We start from the raw sequence: 21,771 nt of genomic DNA, 5'->3' as shown, positions 1-21,771 counted from the left end.
TCAATGAAAGTGATGAAATATTCATAACCACCTCTTGCTTGGATATTCATGGGTCCACATAAATTAGAGTGAACCAATTCTAACAGTTGTTTGGCTCTATTCCCCTTTGCCTTGAAAGGTCTATTAGTCATTTTACCTTCCAAGCAGGATTCACAAACTGGAAATGGCTCCACTGCCAATGAGTTTAAAGGCCCATCTACTACCAGTCTTTGAATCCTCCTCAAGTTAATATGACCTAATCTCAAGTGCCAAAGATATGTTTGGTTCATACTAGAAGGTTCCTTTCTTTTAGTAGAGTTAGTAGATGTGTTGTTCAATTCCCTAAATTGCAGTTACAGTGCAGGTTGACAAGGATTAATTATATACAAATTGTCTTGCAATGTACCAGAACATATAATTCGTTTATTCATCATAATAGAAACATTACGATCCAAACAAACATTATAACCATCCAAAGCAAGTTTAGAAACCGAAATTAAATTCCATCTAAAAGAAGGTACATAAAGACAATTGTTCAAAACCAAAATCCTATCAGAACCAAAAAATAAATGAATAACTCCTACTGCAACTACTGCTACTTTCGTAGCATCTCCCATGAACACGTATATCTCACCATCTAAGCATTCTGGATAGTTGAAACCCCTGCATAGAATTACAAACATGATCAGTGGCTCCTGTATCTACACACCAAGTGCTCGTAGATATAGCCGCTATAAATGTTTCTGTAACTAGAGAAAGAGACATACCAGTATTGTTTGTCTTCTTAGGAAGAGGACAATCCTGTTTCCAGTGACCTGACTGTTTGCATCTGAAGCACTTTCCCTTAGGCTTTTTCAGACCACCCTGAACTCCCACTGCCTTCACTGCTTTCTGTGTCTGAGCCTTTTTTTTCTTCTTAATACCTTTCGGCTTAGAGGAAGAACCTTTCTCAACCACATTCACTTGAACACTCTGCCAAAATAATCCTTCAGCTGCCTGAAGTTCTGTCAGCAGTTCCGCGAGACTATATTGCCTCTTGTTCATGTTGTAATTCAAGCGGAACTGCTCAAAACTCTTGGACAAGCTCATAAGGATAATGTCAATCTGGGTTTCCCCGTCAAGTTCAGCACCAAGGATCTCTATCTCATTTAGATGTGATATCATCTTGAGAACATGATCCCTTACAGGTGTTCCTTCAGTCATCTGAGTGTTCATTAAAGCCTTCATGGCTACTTGCCTAGCAGCCCTATTCTGATCTCCAAAAAGTTCCTTGAGATTAAAGAACATATCCGAAGCAGTGGCCATAGACTGATGCTGATGCTGCAAAACACCCGACATTGCTGCCAGAATGTAACATCGCGACATCTCATCAGCCTTAATCCACCGCTTATAATACTCTTTCTCATCTTCAGGAGTATCAGCAGCAGGCTGATCAGGCTTGGGTTCATAAGTCCAAAACTTGTACTCCTCAGCAGTCAACACAATGTCCAAATTTTGTTTCCATTCAATACAGTTAGGTCCGGTAAGTTTGTTATCCTTAAGTATGGTGAATAGTGGATTAAAGCCCATTTTATCCTGAGAATCATGCATAAAAAAACATTACATTACACATAAATAAGGGTGCATTAATTATTAAGAGCTATTGATTCCTCTAACAATTATTAAAATTAAATGCACTAATATCTAAACACCATAAGTTTCTGGTACGCCACGATGTGTGACATGTATACCACCTAATTTTGTTTAAATGTTACTTCAGTCCTATTACTAAACAATATGCCACGTTGGGGTGGTCTATATTATTTTTCATAGCTAAGTGTATACCATCATCAAATCTTAAATTATTCGAAATCTATGGAACTTGGTGTTGGGGTTAAACCCAATATGTGATATGGGCTTGGTGATACAAGACATAATTGGATTGGGTATTAATTGTAGTTGTTGACAATTATTATCATAATGGGATTGAGTAATAATTGCATGTGTTGACAATTATTATCATAATGGGAATGGGTAATAATTGTATGGTTAGACAATTAGTATTATAATCAGATTTAGTATGTCTTGTTGGCTAAGTTTGTGATGACTATATATATATAGTCATGTTATTATTTTGATGTATGCTTAAGAGATGTAGTCGTCTTAGGTATCGTGTGAGAGATGCTTGAGCACTGGTTGGCTTAAGTATTAGTTTGGGACACCATTGAGGTGTTATGTATTTATGTATTATTGATAATTATTTTGATTAATAATACAAGTTGGGACGTGGGTTTTTCACATCAAATATATTGTTGTGTGTTTGTGTGCGTACTCTGTATTGGTAGAATTGAATCTCGAATGTGTGTGTTTGTTTCCTCCTAACAAGTGGTATCAGAGCCAAGGTTCAGGTTCGTGATGAATTGGGCTGGAAGAACGTTCGAGGTTCAATTGGTATGGTGGAGTACGTTGATGGATTTGCTGACAAAGTTACGTACGGTATGGCGGTTGACTTGCACTGTGGATCAATTCGTTCGGACTCGAGGTGGAAGATGGACAGGATCATTGCAATAGTTTCAATAGTTTGATGGTTGATCGACCATGTGAAAATTTTTGGATGATACTCATGATGTTCTTCAAAAGAAGCCGAAGGATTGTGAAAGTAAGGATCGGGTGACTCAATGCTGAAAGGAGGCACTCGTGGTTGATGCACGTGATTTTGTGGATGCATATGCTGTTAGGATGATGAACGGTAGTTTGGAGTTATTGGAGGTCACTATACGGGTCTTAGTGATTCTCAAAAGTTGGAAGAACGAGATGAATGGATTCTTGTTCGAGGGGAGGCATCGACGAACGGACGTTGATGTTTTGATAAGTACCATTCAACCTGATCTGGAGTATTGGGTTGAAGGGGAGGATTGTTGGGGTTAAACCCAATATGTGATATGGGTTTGGTGATACAAGACATAATTGGATTGGGTAATAATTGTAGTTGTTGACAATTATTATCATAATGGGATTGAGTAATAATTGTATGTGTTGACAATTATTATCATAATGGGAATGGGTAATAATTGTATGGTTAGACAATTATTATTATAATCAGATTTAGTATGTCTTGTTGGCTAAGTTTGTGATGACTATATATACATAGTCATGTTATTATTTTGATGTATGCTTAAGAGATGCAGTCGTCTTAGGTATCGCGTGAGAGATGCTTGAACACTGGTTGGCTTAAGTATTAGTTTGGGACACCATTGAGGTGTTATATATTGATGTATTATTGATAATTGTTTTGATTAATAATATAAGTTGGGACGTGGGTTTTTCACGTCAAATATATTGTTGTGTATTTGTGTGCGTACTCTGTATTGGTAGAATTGAATCTCGAATGTGTGTGTTTGTTTCCTCCTAACACTTGGTACGCCACGATGGGTGGCGTGTATACCTTCCAATATTCGTAATTTTTCCTTGAATAGAATACTTCAATTCAACATTCATCAATGGTTTGATTTCCAGGTAGTGGAGGAGTCACATCGGTCTCACTTAATACCCACAGCCTTACAAGTTCGATGAACCCGTTTTTGACAAAATCGCCCCATATCAGAAATAAAGAAAATTCGTATTTATTCCTTTTTAAAACTTATTAATTTAAGAAGTTTGTTCTAGTAATTTCTATAACATTCTAGACACCATAAATTACATGTCACGATGGGTGACGTATATATAATTTATATTCGTCTTTATGTTAAATTACATACAAACAATAATGGAGACCATGGGATTTAATTTCATATTAATTCCCTCTCCCACTTAGAATTTTATTAAAATTGAGGAACTTTAAAATTAAATGGGGCCCTATGTCGTTACAATTATGTCTAATCATGCATTCAAAATACACACATAATTTTAACAACATATAACATTTAATTAAAGCAATAAATAAAATTTATGTCCATGTCGTCCTAATTATGTTAAACATGCAATTTCAAAGGAATTACACACATAATCAATAAATTAAAGCAATAATTAAAAAATTAATGGAAAGAATTAAAATAAATTTTCCACTATTATGGCCCTCTGAAAAAAATTCCAGCTGTTGAGAAAAAAATTTCTGCCGCCAACACCTGTTGCGCATGCCAGACCTGCGTTACAGCCAATCTGGGCGTGTTGCGCAGGTTCGGCCTGCGTTACATCCAAACTGGGCATGTTGCGCAGGTTCGGCCTGCGTTACCCCCTGTTTCTGCTGAATTCCACGCGCCAGCCGCCAGTCGCCTTGTCTGTTGTGTTTTTGTTTTGGTTATTGTTCGAATCAAACACCAACAGCAGCCCCTTGTGTTGCACAGCGGAACAAAAAAATATCGTAATTGATTTCCGATCGCACATAATTGTTACAAAATACCCGGAATAATTACAAAAAAATAGATCTAATACAAAACTAATTTTGTAAAATCTATTCTAACACGATCAACCCTCGTGTAAATTACAACCACGATTAAACCACGTGGAAACCAAAACAAAAATTAACCACGATTAAACCACGTGGGATCCAAACACATAATTAAAATATACATGGCCATAATAGTGGATTAACAACCTGCATCAAAACCAATACAAGCAAAACACTATATGCACGCATATATAATTACGACATGGACATCATATCATAAAACGTAGAACCCATTACCAGGCTCTTGATACCAATTGTTGGGAACCACGGACTTGGGGTGCTACTACGTTTTACGATAAAGATTACGAAAAGAAAATCACCTTGTTAACGGTTGATTCCACGCTCTTCTATTGTATTCCCAAATTCTCTTGAGCGAAGTGTGGCCTCCGTCTTCTCATGTTATCCTCTCTTCTTGCTTCTTGGTGGCTACAATATGTTTTTCACCCTCTACCAAGCAAGAAGAGAATAAGAATATATATAGGCTACAATAGGGACCATGGATAATTAGGTTAGGCCTTATAATTACATCTTGAGCCTAGCCCAATGTAATTAAATATTAATTCAATCCATTAAAGAATTAATATTTGCACTACCTTTCCTAATACCGCAATTTAAATAATTAATTCGGTTCCAATATTATTTACTTATTAAATTCCCCATGTTTAAAATATCGCATGTCCATTAATTAAATAAATTACTGATAATTTATTTAATTAATATCTTTTATCCTTGATCATCCACTCAACCTTTATTTAATTATGCCAGAATAAATTCCACCTGCAGGGTTTCACATAATTAAATCTTTTTGAGCTTTCAAGGGGACATCATTAACCCGAATATTATCAGGACATGGATTCCTTCAATCAATAATATCCACCATGTATATAATTCCATCACCCAAAATATTATGATATAATTCAAAAGAATTACTTCATATATAAATCAAAGCATGTAAATAATATACACGTGTCAATTATTATTTCCGGATTAAGAACCTAAGCATTAATAATAACAAAAAATCTTAGTTCTCCTTCTTAATCAGTATTAAGGGAACAATTCTAAATTTGATCATATTCAATATACACAAAGTATACTAGTATTATTTATTAGTCAATATAAACTAATCTAAATAATACTACAGCCATACCAGTGGATTGTCCAACACCACCTGTGTTGTGAACCTTATTATATTATATAACCGTATTTAACAATCTAATATTTTGTATCCCATTTGATACTAGATTGTTCACAATATATAATATTAGACAACATGTAAACATTCAAATGATTCTCAATTAAACTGGCCAGAAATAAATGTATATACTTCAAATAAATATTTTCAGTATACACTAACAGGAATGACCTTTCCTTTTTGACTCGATTGTGAGGGCCTTCACCTGCAAGAAGACAGGGTATGACAAAATTTCAAGTATTATTCAGAAGCTAGTGTTCTCCATGGCTCACAACAGACACCTGAATGTATGACATTTGATAATGGAGGAGCTCAACACCAGGCTCGCAATGCATTTGGCATCAAGAGGTAAGGAAATATTTTTTCCTAGATTTATAATGTATGCTTTAAACTATAAAGTGCAAGACATTCACCTACTTAATGGTATAGGTAGGACACAAACAGGCAACTGTAAACAAGTGTCCAAAGTTCTATTTGGCTCACTTATTACTAAAAATAAGGTACCTGTAAGTCTTAGAATCACTCCATTTATGTTGGAGAGATTCAGGACTTACCCTTACCCTATACCTGACATGAGGTCTACAGTAACAATTAGTACAATTATGGCTCTTGTACCTGTGGAAGAACAAACACAGGAACGCCAACATGGACTTTCCCAAACTGATACCCTTCCTTCTTTACCAATAGCAGCTAGGAAACTAACCACTAGGGATGACAATCGGGTCGGGTCGGATCGGATCGGGTATTACAGAATCCATATCCAAACCCGAATATTTTATCCATACCCGAACCCGACCCGAACCTAAAAAATACCTGAACCCGATCTATCGGATTTGGGTATACCCGAAATCCGAATTTTTTTTGAATTGGATATTCATACCTGAACCCGAAACCCGAACCCTAACCAGAAATCTGAAAATTGTATAATTATTGATATTGCAAGTGCTTGGGATCGAACACGCGACTTGTAGGAAAGAGTTTTAACGTGTCATCTTCAACCACTCCACCACATAATTAATTGTGTTATTATATGTATAGCTAATATTTAAAAAATCAACTCAATTGATACCCAGTTTTTTAGATTTATTACTAAAAGATGTTTTGTTAACCTTATAAACCTTTTCACCCGTTTGTTTAAATGATTGAATAACTATATTTCATTAAACTTTATAGTTAGTTAATTTTTAACATAAATATATATACAAAAATATGTTCTAAAAATTATATAATAATATGTATAATGTATATTATAGAATATATATATACACATATTATATGTAATATTATAATTTGTAATATATAAAATTCTAATATTATATATATAATTAATATATATAAAATAATTCGGGTTTTTTTGGATTTCGGATTCAGAGAGAGTTTTGGATTTCGAATCGGGTTTCGGATCGGTATACCTAATATCCAAATCCAAATCCAAAAATTTTTGGATTTAAAAATTAAATTCATATCTAAATCCAAATCCAAAATATCAGGTTCGGTAAATTCAAAATTTCGGATTTCGGATCGGGTATCCGTTGGATCAGATTATTTTGCCATCCCTACCAACCACTTCATCCTCTCAAAAGGGTGAAGTGAGTAAAAAGAAGAGAAAGAGGGCACCCTTAAAAATTATTAATGAGAGTGGTGAGGATCAAACTCAACCAGAGTCTACCTTGGTCAAGAAGCCAAACAAGTTAAAGTAAACTGAGTTGACCACTCATTTGGCTATCTTTGCATCCTCCCAAAATGATGTAGTTAAAAATGAGGGAATCAAACAGACTCTAGGGGAATCCTCTCAACATGGTGTCTCTATTAAAAATAGGACTCTCCCTAGTACATCCTGTAAAGAGTCTGCACAATCACTTGAACACATTCAAGTGTATGAAAGAAGGAATAAGGATGACACACACAGTGAGAGCACATGTTGAAGCTTCCTCATCTATTCAGGGGGAGCTGCCAACACTTAATTCTGAAATTACAAATCTTATTTCTAAAATTTCTTCTTTATATAATAAGACACTTGAATCTACTTCTCAAGTGTCACCAAAATCAAGTGACATGGTTCATAAAACTGTGCTCACCACCCAGGAACCATAATTAGATGGTGAGAGACTACTAGCTGGGGTAGACCTTGACGACACCACCAAAACCACAGGGCTTTCTTCAGTTTTAACTGAAGACCCGGTAGATGTTACTCAAACACCTTCATGTGCCAAACAATCTTCACAGATCGATAGGTTTGAGGGTAGTACTCCTGAGGGGGCACTATCTAAATCCTCTCCAATTCAATTGGAGGTTCCTCATGAAGGAATAACTCCCCTCAAAACCCTGGCTGAGATTGCCTTAAAAATTGAAGCTAGGAGTCCAATTGCCCACGATCCAATCATAGGGGAGGCAAGCTTAGCACATTCAAGTGTCAGCTCTCTGCAAGAAGAGCAAGGGTTTGAGGCCATGATGCATGAAAGTAACCTGGTCAAATCCCCTCCAATTCAATTGGAGGTTCCCATTGTTGGTGAACAACACACTGTCACAACCATAGTTCCAACTATGAGTCAAACTGTGGCATTTATCACAGGTGATGTTCCTGAATCTCAACCATCTATCTCAACACAAACATACCTACCATCTAAATCAAACCCTTCTCAACAACCCTCTCACCTAATCTCCCAGAGGCTACAGGATGCTCAAGCTCAACCACGGACAATGAATGACCTTTTGGTGGATCAGCTTTCTAGCCTTGCAAACATCACGCAACAACTGCTCACAACTGATATGTCCAATCAGGATTAGCAGGCCATCTTGCTTTCCTATAAAACAGATGTTGAAGAACAACAACAAAAAATTGCTAATGAAGATGAACAAGATGGCAATGTGGATGCATGATTAGACAAGGACTTTAGCTTGAGCATGGATGAAGTCTTGGCAAGATATAGAGAAGAATATGTCACTATCTTGGGAAGCAATGCCAACGTTCTCAGTCCACATGAAGTTTATGATGTTGTAACAGAAGTCTACAAAGCTCAACTCAAAGCTTTTCATCTCATAAATAAAGCACTACAATAGACTCTGGACAGCCATCAAGACAGGATTAGAAGGTTGGAGAAGGAGAAACTGGATCAACTTGTGCCAACTCAAGTAGAAATCAAAAGCAAGTTCCAAAGATTTGTTGATTATATGACAAGGTTTGATCTGACCAGTATGGAGCAAAACATCAAGAATCTAAAATAATCATTTGTAGCTATGCATGAAGTTGTACAGAATCACATCACCAGTAACAATGACACAAGGGTCAAATTGGATCAACTACATCAGGCTAGGTATGAACCTTCAGCTCTTTTAATGGAGGGCATCAAGGAATCTGTTCAAGCCACATTTGGTGCTTCTGTCTCCTCCAGCTCCCAACCACCAATGTCAACATCCACCAATCTGCAAATCCAATCTCTTAAACAACAAGTCTCTACTCTACAGTCATCCAATGATTCATTAACAGGTCAAGTCTCTCAACTCACAGCTTTGGTACAAGTCAACAGGATGACATCAAGACTTTGGTAGACTCCCATAAGCATCTTCAAATACAAAATTCAGTCTCATTGGGAGCTATCATGGGTGCTCTAAATCTTCCTTTTCCTGCACTTCATGAAGATGTGAGACCTAAAATTCCTACACCTCTACTCTTGCTTGCTACCAAGATTAACGGGAAGATAGAGGCTAGGTTACTAAAATCATCTATAAAAACTCAAAAAGGCAAAGCCAAGGAAATTGAACACAAGATATTGGGAGAGGCTAATAAAAGCAGCTGAGGGTCCCAGTCTGAGCAGAGAATTTGATGAATTGCTAAGGCTCTCAGAGTTTCTCTAAACAACAACTTCTTCACCTACAAGAAAGCTTTGGACAAAATAATCAATTTCTTAAGGGTGATCTTGGTAACCAATGATGGATTTCAGGAGAGAAGAATTGTTGTCAATATAAATGACTCTGGTGTGGATATGTGTATGCAGGTGTCCCTCAATTATCTCATAACAAGGAGGGCATCTGAATTGGATATTTTAACCAACAAGGTTAATAGAGTGATCAATGAAGACACTCCCTTACTCAATGAATTGAAAAATGCTCAAATAGCTGCTTTTACAGAAATATATCTCCAACCAAGCAAGGGAGTGGCATACATCTGTCCATCCACCAAACATTGCAAATATTTCCAGATTCCAAAACAACATGTCATGGCAAACAAGAAGCTGATGATGACTCTAGAAACTGACTTGAAGACAAAGAAGTATAAGACTGCTGAAGATGATGAGATGATCAAGATATTGGGGAGATACTTGAGAGATGCTGAAACCATGTTGCCCAAAACAAAAATCAATACTAAGGATGACTTGGATGATGATGAGCATAAGAAAGATGATCAAAAACCTTCGGGCAAATCCAAGTCAGTCTTCTAAGGCAACTGACAGCAAAGTAGAAGAGAAGAAAATAGATGATGAAAAGAGAGGAGATGAAAGGAGAAAGAAGAAGAGGGAAGATGGTAAAGGTACCAAGAAAAATGTCCTACCAATTTAAATCTCACAAACTCAAACCACTAAGCATGCAAGCTCAAACACTCAACTACCCTTAACCTCTAAAAGCCTAAACTTTTGTACAAGCCAAATGCAAACACCTTAATCAAAATACCAATCAATTCTAGCCAAACCACCCTAAAGAAAATCTCAAACCCGCCTTCACTTAAGACACCAATCAAAACTCATTACAAGACTGTTGGGAGAAAACCAAAGAAGCTGCAAGTTGGAAAGGGGGTTATCTGGAATTGCTTTTATTAGACTGATTCTCTATCATTAAACTGGTGCATCACATATGATGACTACTTTCAACAATTAGCTGGAGAAATAGTCAAAGTTTGGGTTGTATCATTGAGAGAAGTCAAAATCTATTATCAGGATGGCTCATTCACTCTACTTGGCAGGGAATTAATGGATACACTTTCAACCATAGAATTTAATAAGGTGATTAGCTTAATGAAGGATAAGTACACAAGTACAAGGGCATGAAAGGTTGTGATGTGTGTATGGCTGGGAGTAAGAGATAAAAGGAAAGCAAAGGCTGAAAAGGAAAAAATGGATAGGAAGTATGCAGAAGAAATTTCCATGTTTGAACAAAGATCAAATGAGCTCAAGGAAAATGGGATGAGTAGAATTTCTAAGGATGGACACTTTCTAAACATATAAGTTGGCATATTTTTAAGATTCAGAGTTGGTTACTTGAATGGTTATTCATTGGATGATTGGCTCAAGCTTGTGGAAGCTCTAAGAGGGACTGAAATCATAGAAGAACTTCAAGTACTTATAAATCTAAAGGACCTCATTAGAAAAGAATCAGACAATGAGAATTGCATGTGATGTATGTACTTATTGAACTCATGTAATCACTCAATGTATAAAAGCTGTATTTTTTATTCTGTCAGTTTTATTTAATCATTTTTTTGTAACTTGGGATTAGTCTTGTTATCAGACATGAATTTGTGATAAACAAACTTTTCACAAATTGGAGGAGATTGTTGTGCAAGACATGCCTATACAATAACAAGACTAAGTCAAATTGACAGCCCTAAGATTTAGTTGGTTGATAATCAACTTTGTATTTTGTATTGTATTACTTGAGTCTGTAAAAATGGTAAGAAGATTAGACGGGAGTATTTTTCTGTAAACAGTTCAAGCCTAAGGAATAAATTCTAGAAGAAGATCAAGATAGATCATGCCTCAGAGAAATGATATAGAAGCTTGGAGTTAAATAAATTTGTTTTATGAAAAATGTTCTAAGTCAAGATATCGACAAGCTACAGATAAAGCAATATAGAGAAGTCATTCGAGAACTCCAGAATGACTTATTGAGAAGTCCAAAATGGCTTATAGAGAAGTCTCAGAGATATCGACAAGTCAAATGAAGATGTGAAGATTGGAGATATCGACAAGTCATTTCTGCATGTAGAGAACTCAGAGATATCGACAAGTCAAATTGAAGATGTGAATATTGGAGATATCGACAAGTCAGATTAACATCAGAGATCTCTGAGATATCGACAAGTCAATTATACATATAGAGATCTCAGACATGTCGATAATTTATTTAACATACAAATATCAAGAGACCTCGACAAGTCAAATGCACCTACAGAGAACTCTGAGATCTCGATAAGTCATTATACTTTTCGAGATGTCACTTCTCTATAGAACAAACTAGAGATCTCGATATGCCTCTCAAATACAGAATGCAAAAAAATGAAGATTCAAGATTATCAGTCTACAAACAATCTATCAACTAGATTGAAAAGTCTACAAAGTAGGTGGGGAGAATACAAGATCAAGAGCCAAGATTAACTAGACAAAGGATGGTCACAGATCTGCCAGATTCTACACATATTTGCTAATCCAGGAATGGAAATACAAATAGGTTGCTTTAGAAAAGGGTTTAGTACATTTTAGTGCAAGTTTTGTAAACCCGTTTTGCTAGTGTATAAAGCATGCAATGGTCCTTAGTTTAGAAGTAACAAACAAATTCAACATTCTTGTATTCTCTCAAGAAAGAAGCTGAGTTCTTTACTTACAAAGAACCCAGGATTTGTAGCAAGACCTAACTTAATTTTAATAAAAAAATTAAGTGAGTTTTGAAATATTGTGTTTGTTGTTTTATTTCTGCTAACATAATATAACTACATTTCTTATCTGCTTTGTTCACACAACCAAACAAATTCAAAAAGGCTTAAAAATATCCAAAACACATTCACGCCCCCCCCCCCCCCGTGTTGCACTTAATATCTAACAAATACACTTAACCTATACACTTGAGTGACTTGATATTTATGTGAGCTTTCTTATCTATAGCATGTTATTTACTAAAGGCGACTTTGATGTCTATTTCTTGTTATTTTTGTCTATCTAGAAAGTTTGTGTGTACTTGGATAGTTGTGTATGAATGATGTGCGAATTATAAAGGCTATCAAATTTGTATAATTGTGATTTATATATGTGGAGTGCTATGATATGTTCCATAGTTGAGACTTGGCAGAAAAAAATGGATTTTGTGGATAGATTCACTATAAGCCCTCACGAGACAAAACTCGTCCAACCAGGGTTGCCTAGGGTTTAACGACTTGTTGCATATGCTCAAGGTAATCGTGTCATCCACGAAAGTGATGTTAGTTAGTTAGGACTTAGTTTTTATTTCACTTAATTGCTCGAGGACGTGCAAATTCTAAGTATGGGGATGTTTGATAGAATATATTTTTATATTTATCTTAGATGATTTTATCCTCATATTTATTGCGTTTTGCATTGATCTGAATATTTATTTATTATGTTTTGATATTTAATTGTAGTATAAAGGGAAATTCTATACTTGAAAAGATTTGGAGAAAAAAATCTTATTTTGGAGTGAAAATAGAAGAAAACTCGTATTATTGGGCAACACGGGTTGCCAACATTGTTTGGGTCGTATCTTGAGTTTTTGATGACCTTAAAGCCCACGTGAAACTCATAAAATTGTCTTTAATACAGATATGGTCCAGTAAAGAGAATTCAACTGGAGCAGCGCAGAAACTGCAGAGAAAAGATAGCTACAAATTTTTATTAAGGACTCGGTCTAGAAGTTTGACTTGTAATTTTATTAGAATAAGAAAAATACTTTTATTATAGGACCAGATTTTATGATTAGTTTAGACATATTAGAGACACGTATTATTTAGAGTAGAAAGAGCTAGGGTTTTATATACAGGCAAGAAAGTCATGGATTTTAGTCGTGTGAGAGGATTAAAGATTACATGTTTTCTTATCTGATTTGATTATTTATTCTTATTAGATTAATTATGTTTCTTTATTTTCTTAGTTGTTTTACTTGTGTAATTATTAGTGAGTAGTCATTTTCTGGGGCACATAAGGGGAAATCATGTTTGCACTGTAATCTTGGCATAATTTTCACAGTAGTTCAATTTATTATGGTTAATTCTACTTGATTACATTTTATTATTAATTTGTATAATTGGTTGATATCATGAATTGCTTGAATGCAATAGGAGTAATAGATCGGGAGATTTTACTCACTAGAGGCACACATACGATTAACATAATTGAATTTGAGAGCGGGAGCATCATTGGATTTCTGAGATCGTTAATGCTCGGGAGAGATTGACATTGATTTAATTGCCCGATTAATTGAATTACCAAAAGTTGTTAATGTGTAAGCATATTTCGAGAGTGTTAATACTCGAGAGAAATTGACAAATTCTAGTTGTGTTGCCACTTTAGTGGCTTTAGCTTAGAAGTCGATTATTGTGTGAGCCTGGTGGAGCTGATTGCCCTAGGTTTTTAATTCTTTATTTAGAATCTATTAGTTTAGTGTTAATTTTGTTTTAGTTCTTAGCTAGTAAAATATTATTCACACAATCGGTTTGCTTTTAAATCAATCTATAGTAATTGAGTCAAAATTGATAGATACTGTCTCCTTGTGGATTCGACCTGTACTTGCTAGTATCTGCTAACAACAAACATTGTGCACTTGCGGTACATATAAAATAACACATTATCGGAACAGTTTGTTATTTTTTTATCTCGTATACTTGTGTAGGTTTTTTCGATTTGATTAGTAATGTAACTAGAAGAGAACCTATGTTAGGTACAGGTGGAGAAAAAATATTAAATTTTATGTAACTTTTCCTGATAATAAAATTATTTTCATATCCAAGATCTAAAATGTAACATCTATTTTTTTAGTTTCTGAGCTACCATCAACTATTTTTTTTCTTATTTTTCGAGGACTTTTAATACTTTTTTGGTGAGGTCTTCTACTTATATTAGATTTTCTTTTTTCCATCTCCCTGCTTATCAAAGTTTGGTTGTTTTGGTATAATGGATGTGAAAGATTTTATCGCATTAATAATATTAATTAATTGGCCCGAATGATATAGAATTTCAATTGTGGCTAATTATTCAAATATCTCTTAATAAATGAAATTTATATTATAATGATTATAGAAAATGTTAAATCATCTTTCTGAAAGAGTATTTTAAATTATTAACTAATTGACATGGATGATATAAAAGAACAGCTCTAACTAGATATTCAGATTTTTTTTAATAAATCAAATGTATATTTATCATGATGACAAGAAATGTTAAAATTATCTTTCTGAAAAATATCTTATATTTTGATGATGTGAGCGAGGGGTGTACTACACTGCATGATATGTTCATTAATCAGAACTTGGATAAATTATATTTTGATTATTTTTGTAAATATCGCATGTCATTTTATTAATAAATTAATCAATTATTAATAAATATTTAAGATTTATGTTCAAACAAGATATTGAAAATTCAAGTTCTTTATTATTTAAGAATCATAAAAATGATTTCATTTAGAGCATTTTCAATGATATTTTCTAAAATATTTGGCTAAAATAATATAAAATAATAATCATGCAAAATTTAGTGAACGTGTAATGTGATGTACTTCGGTTGACTTGACTATACTGATTAATTGTATTTTAAAATGGTATGTTATTATTATTATTTCAAATTTTTATAAATAAAATTTATTATTTTTTCTTGATTTTTTTATTTTTATAAGGTAATAGATGTTGTGAAATATCGTTGTAGGTTTTTACAAATTCGAAAAATTTAGCGTATATAAATGAGTTCGCTATAAATTTAATTAAAGGGAACTAATCGTTGGAGTGGATATGTCTTTACATAATATCAATAATACTTATTTAATCATGTGTTTTGTTAAAGCGAATGGAATAGAATGATCGAAACTGGTGAATGACTACATATGTATAAACAATTCTAAAACGAATTTTAACCTACATTTTTTTATATGAACTAATGTATACCATACTAGAACTACATTTTTTTTTTCTTGCAGCTTGGAGTGGCCTTGTACGGGTACGTTATAATTCTTTTACAAACCTTTTTTTTATTGTATTGTATTTTACATTTTCCATTAAATTTTCTAAGCTTTGTTAATTATACGACCCTATTTCTAGTCCTTAGAATTAACATGTTTCCATTTTTAATTTTTTTTTCATTTGCTTAATTAAGTTATATATAATATTAGGTCTTATCATCTATGCAAAAATCATTACTTTGTACTAGTCTACACAACTTTTTATTAAATCAGTGTATTACCCGTGCACTACTCGTGTATAAATCGTGCATAAATCGTGCATTAACCGTGCAATGCACAAGAGTACTCAGATCTATACAAAATGTTATGCTTTTGTTGATGGTTTCATATCTGATGATGTGTGAATTTAGATATTTCACTGCAAAAATGCAAATAAGAAGTTTACTAAGACACTCTATAATAAGGCTCTAACATCTTTTGTTATAATTAATTAAACACTCCACAATTTTTCTTAATTTCTCCATCAGTCCCAACATGAACTTGAATACTCAGCTCAAATGTTGCCTCATTCATAGCAAAATTTAAAAGTATCGGAGCACTCGATTTATCCAAAGAAAATTATTAATCTAATTGTAATACTCCTTTTTTTAACAAAACCTGATTGTAAAACTGATTATTAAACACCAACGACGTGTTTTGGTCCAAAAATGACGTGTCGGACTACAACCTGGACCACACACATTGAATATAATCAAAGTCGGATCCATTTTCAGGTCTAGTCTACCTTCAAGAGACGTGCAATCTCGGGTTGTAATTGTTATGATATCAAAATAAGATATTGTTGAAGGACATGCAGCTTATACATTCTTCTTGGCTACTACTAGTCACTAGCTACTAAACTCCTTTCATGTCATACAACTCTATTTATACATTACTTATCATTTCTACTTGATTTAATTGTAAAATTATGATGAATATCTCAGTTATCGTCTTTGTTCTTGTTACAATCTCTTTTACTGTTGTTATGACTGATCTCCAAGTTGGCTTTTTACAATTTTACTACCCAAATGTCGAATCCATTGTTTGAAAAAGTCATCCAAAATTAATTTAAGACTAACTTGTCTATTCTTATACATTATAGAAGGATCAACCATAAATCGACTTTGGACGACTTGTGGAATGATAAATTTCGCATTTCGTCATGAAAAATTGTAAAAACCAACTTGGAGATTAACCATATCAACAATAAAATAGCTTGTAACAAAAACAAAGATTATAACCGAAATAAAAAATAAGTACCTTAATAGCTAGTGAATAGTAGTAGGTCGTTGAATAAGAGATGACGGGTACAAAGGGATATATCAAGTCAAGAGCCGGTGATTCAATAAACATGTTTTTGAACCACAAAGTAGCTAGTTTATAATTTATCAAACTTTCTAACATAAAATTTACATTTTGTTTTGTAAAAGGTTATATTTTTGTTATTCAATTTATAGAACCACACTTATAGAAGTAATAAAGCCGTTAATATATTCTTCTTTTTCAATGTCCTGTACCACAAGTTGCGAAATACAAAATTTGAAACAACTTACTTAAAATTTAACTAACTCGTTTTAAAAGCAAAATATTTTTCTATTTATTTTTTCTCTAAAATTTTATACTTTTTGGTGATATATCATATACAACATTATTTATAATTTTTTATAGATACGTTATCAAATATAATATAGTTATATTTCAGCACATTATTTAGCATATAATTATATTGATTAATTTAATTTTTCGTGCCAAACAAGTTGTCAAAATTCGAACTAACATATGTCAAAGTTACTTTTGTGAGATCCATACTTTTGTCAAGTTCGAACAACAAAAAGAGCTGGGTATGATCATATTAACTATTAAGTTCGAAAAATAATGACAAGCCTGCTAAAAATGTGGATCCATTCATGTAGGCGTTCAAGCGGTTGAACCCCGAGTAGGTTCAAATGGGAATCATTGTACAAGAATACGTATTTAAAAGGGATTTTTCTAGATACTTGATAAAAAAAACAGGGGTTTAACAAAAGCAACTATTACAACTTGACTATAACGGTTCAACTATAGAGGTGAATCGTGAGGATATGTTAGAACCCTACACAATCAGTGTTTTATTAATAAAAAACCTCTCAACTAACTAGGACGTGGAAAAGGATTTCTACTGAATTTAATAATTTGTTTTGAAATATAACTTGATCGACTATTTGGAGTATGATTTTTTCTATAATTAAAAATACGTCAAGTTTAATATTAGAGGAAGGATAAAATACATCTAATAACTATTAAAATGTGGTTGATCATTCAAATTAAAAATGCTGGTTGATCATTCAATTTAGAAATGCTAACTCTAAGAAGTACATATAATTTGATTCTTATAAATATAGGATAAAAATCCTAAGAAGTGCAACTCATTTTTCTACCAAAAACACGTAGTAAACTTGAGCAATAGATATTTCCTGGCACACAAAGTAACCGAGTATGAAATATTTTGCCCAAGTTGTCAATTAACCTTGCATATTTATACTGAAACAACCATGAATAACTGCTCGACAATTGAAAAGTTGGCCCCCGTTGTAGACGCGCATATCCAGCTTCCATAGCATATACTCACTCACACGATTTTTCCACTATTTCAGCAATAATTTACATAAATGTCGTATCAAATTTCCTTACACATCGATTGATAGATAGGTGCCTAGGTACTTAACGGAACTAAAATATCTATTATTTACAAAAATTAGGAAAAATGTTCTTTTTTTAAATATCAGTAATCATGAAAAATTTAAGTGAATTTAAATAGGATTAATGGGGGATTTATTAGAATGTTAAATCGGAATAAAAACAAATGTAATTTAATATTATTTTTTATAATATATATTCATTGCATCATTAGTATTTAGATACAAAAATATAATACTATATATTTTCATAACATTATAATATTTTTATTACATTTATATAGATATATTTCATATTAATCTTATATTTCAACCATCATCATTTAAATAAATTTGTTATATAACACATAGCGTTTTTAAGTTGTGACCATCAACTAATTAAGTGATAGTATAACTTTACTAAAAGCTAAAAGTGTGATATACGTTAAGTTTTCTTTACATATGACTCTCTCGTGTAAATACAACGAGGGCTTTGGAATCTGTGTCACGTCTCTTCTTCTTTCGCCTCCCTGTGCTACTATATATATATATGTCTCTTCTTCTTTCGCCTCCCTGTGCTACTAGCTATATATATACATCTTCTTCTTTGTTATGTCTTTAGTTTAGAGATCTAAACATCAATTTCTTCCTCTCTCTCAGACCATCTTAGCCATCTCTATCAGTTTTATTTTTCGATTTTGATCTGATTTAAACCCGAGTCTGACTGATTAATTGAAAATCAATTTTTCCGGGTATTTTTCGAAAATTGATCGACGACTCTCCGATTGCCGATTTATCATTGATTTCTACAACCATGAATATACATACATATTTTACTTGCTTAAATAACACTTTGAATATAAAAATAATTTTATAAAAAAATAATATTTACATACATCTGATAAATAATTTTATTAATTATCATTAATCAATATCTTAGAATTTGATTTGGTTGCCGCCCATACCTAACTAACATATTCAAAATATTATGAGGTCGTTTGATTTATCAAATTCTGGAATGATGTATAAGTATTAAATAATTTAAACTCATGCCAAGTGTTTTTATTCAACAATTTAGAATTTTAAAACCCTTATTTAATATCCATGAGAAATGAGTTTTGATAACCATGAGGGAGAAGGCTCAGTATCATGTAAAGGGAATGAAGTTTAATTTATTTTTTATTAACTTTTTTACTGTATGCCTTAAAATTAAGCTTTGAATTTAATTTCTTAAATTAATAAAATTAAACATAAATTCATTCTTCTTGACAAGGAAAAATATAAATTTATTCTTATTAATAATAATTTTCTTTATTCATTTAATTTATAAAAAATGAGTAGTAATTTTTTTTAGTAAATGAAAAAAAATAAAAAAACATGATTATATCTAAAAATGAAGATAAAAAAAATAAGATATCATGCATACAATTTTTTTAATATACATAATAAGATTACTGATTTATATCGAAAATATGTTAAATTAAATATTAAAATTTTTATTCATTCCAGCTTGAAACAAACACATGATATCGGAAATTATTTCCTGAATCCACACCATTTTAACCCAAATCTTGATTCTAATTGGGTGAAAAAATAAAATACCCACCATTTGGGGAAAGTGCCCAAAATGCCAATTGTCACGCCCAAAATACCTACTGAATACGCATGTGAGGAATGCGTCTTCATCATTTCAATTTTTTAAAAAGACTACGCATGTTCTACATGCGGATTAACTTTTTGTATATTAAAGAATACGCATATTGCACATGTTTATTCTTTTTGAATCAAAAAGTGAATACGCATATGGAACATGCGTACTCTTTATTAAAATTTGAAAGGTTGATTACGCATCCCTGAAATACGTATTTCGTGGGTATTTTGGGCGGTTCGCGTGCATTTGGGCATTTTGGCTTATTGAATGTGAAAAATTGTGTATTTTGAACATTCTTTCATTCTAATCCTTACTATATTATGAACCAAACGAACCCAAGAATATACAAATTTTAACATATTCCTTCAAATTAGAAAAAGGACGGTGTTATCTAAATCTCGTGATATCAATATTTTTTAAAAAAGAAATTCTAGTAAAATAATAATTGTGTTAGCAATATACGTGAGTGAAAAAATATATTTTGTCACCATAAATTATGAAACATATTATATTATTAAAGTATACGATTACAGTTAGTACATTATTTAAAAATCATATGATAAATTAAATTTTATACTTGACATATTAAATTAATAAATTGATGAATATATTAATTTATTTATTTTTTCATTTTATCTACCTTTTAAATATATTTTTAAAATTACAGTAATAATTAAGTTGATATTTTAAGATAAATGTAATAACTTATATATTTATTTGGTTTTCATAATTTTTCTTTTGATATTTTGTTATTTAGAAATTATACTAACCATGTGATACGGAAGATAAGAACTTCAATTATATTTAATAATTTTAGTTGATTTTGAAAAAAAACATATCATGAATAAAAATATTAGAATTACATATATAAAATATGCATTCTGATAAAAAACAATTTAATAATTTTACGAAGTCTTAACTGGTTTATGCCATATTTTATAAAAATATAAAATTATATATAAGAGTAGCATTGTATCAAAATAACCATTTTTTGAACTTAAAATCTTCGAAATATTTAAACGCGTGCGATTCTTTCAAAATACTCACAAAATATTTTTCTAATGATGTGTATTCACATTTTAAAAAAATTATAAAGAAAATGTGTATTCATTTTTGTCCTAATAAGAAGTTTAGATATTCCTTTAAATTAAAAATATAATACGTATTTTGAAGATGATTATTATTCGTAAATTTTGAAAAAAATGAATACGCATATCCGTTATACATATTTATCGACTATTGTTAAAATTATTTAGCGTCTTTAGATATTTTGGAGAATTCAATTCCAAAAATGAGGCATTTTAATTATTTTTTAGATATAATAGGTTAACTGCCCTCCACACATATATATATAATTTTATCAAATTGAATAGAAAATCGTAAAGAATTCTAAATTCTATTACAATTTTTTTATCAAATTCTTGGTTGATATAGAATAATAATTATATTTAAATATAATAAAAAAATTATCAATTAAAATTTTTTTAAAAAAGAGAAAATTATATTGAATTTGATTCTAATGTGAAATAATTTTGGATAAATTTGATTTTACTGTGATTCTACTACATGATTTGTTTTAACTATTTTATCAAATTTCAATGATTTTTTTAATAAAAAAATTACACAACTTCATTTTTAATTTGGTAATTAAAATTTATAACTATATAGAATGAAAAATAAAATAAATTATATAATTATATTTTTTATACAATAATTTTCTACGGAAGTATAAAGAGTTTTTCATGAATTGTCACCCTATATATATAAGCAATATAACGTAAATAAAATTCCCTATATGAAAGCAATTTTTTGTTCTTTATGGAAATTGAATATCATTTTATTTTAAAAAAAAACTTGAGAAATTATCACAAATTCTATCATTTTTTTAATGATTCTACGATGTTTTAAAGAATTCCACTAATGTATTTTTTATTACATT

Source organism: Apium graveolens, chromosome 2 (assembly GCF_009905375.1).
Source record: "Apium graveolens cultivar Ventura chromosome 2, ASM990537v1, whole genome shotgun sequence".
NCBI classification, from domain to species: Eukaryota; Viridiplantae; Streptophyta; class Magnoliopsida; order Apiales; family Apiaceae; genus Apium; species Apium graveolens.
Note: the sequence above shows the minus strand (reverse complement) of the source record.